Source organism: Rosa rugosa, chromosome 3 (assembly GCF_958449725.1).
Source record: "Rosa rugosa chromosome 3, drRosRugo1.1, whole genome shotgun sequence".
In the NCBI taxonomy this organism is placed as follows: Eukaryota; Viridiplantae; Streptophyta; class Magnoliopsida; order Rosales; family Rosaceae; genus Rosa; species Rosa rugosa.
Window position 1 is genome coordinate 9294985 of NC_084822.1, and position 1090 is coordinate 9296074.

Genomic DNA, 1090 nt, shown 5'->3' on the forward strand with positions numbered 1-1090 from the left:
CCACGCCAGAATCTGCCCCCAACAAGAGGAAGGATCGTAAGTCTATATTCAAAAATTTTAAATGATAACTTTACTGTTATTAAGATGGTCAAAATCATTAACTTGAAATTTTTATTTGCCAACAGATTAGATTGCGGACCTTTTGTAATGTATTACATGGACAGAATGATGAAATAGGAGAAGATGCCAAACAAAGTCAACAAAGCTCAGATGTTGAAATTCAAAGCTCAAATATTCAAAAAATTTGCGGAACATAAGCAGAGCTGGAACTCAGCAAATTAATAACTTTTCTTTGTTTTTTTAGTTCAAAATTTCAGAAATTTGTTGTTTAGTTCAGAATTCAGAATTTTAATTAATGAAACATGACTTGTATGGATCTTTTTATTCAAGTTTAATGCATCTTCTGAATTCATAGGCCAAGTCACTGACTATGTAAATGTGAAGGCCTCATATAAGTGAGAATGTCATTGTTAAATTCACTACTGTAAGACTTATGTAACTGCTTAAGTCACTGGCCAAGTAACAGGAAAACTGAATGTCATTGGCCAAGTCACTAGACAAGTTACTGTAAAACTCAAGTAACTGTAAAAATCAAGTAAAGTTACTGGCCAAATCACTGACCAAAAAACTTTAAAACTCTAAATCACTAGAGAAGTCACAGCCAAAATGATATTTCTATTTCAGTTTGCAGCGTGTCGCTGCACCGCAACGGCAGCGTTACGCTGCCCATTAACCAACCAAAGTTGTTATGGCTACTTCTTTTTTTAATTTTCATTAATATTTGCAGCGTGCCGCTGCACCGCAACAACCAACCAAAGTTTTTACAGCTACTTCTTTTTTTTATTTTTCATTAACATTTGCAGCGTGCCGCTGCACTGCAACTGCAGCGTTCCGCTGCCAATGACCAAATCAATACGTAGTGATCCAACTACAAGTCATTGAACAAGTCACTGCCAATATAACTAAAAACTAATGTCAATGGACAAGTCAATGTAAATCTAAAGAAAATGGTTATGTCACTGTACATGTAACTATTAAAAACTTGTAGACACAAAGAATACTGAATGATTTATAAAAGAAGGAAGCAGAT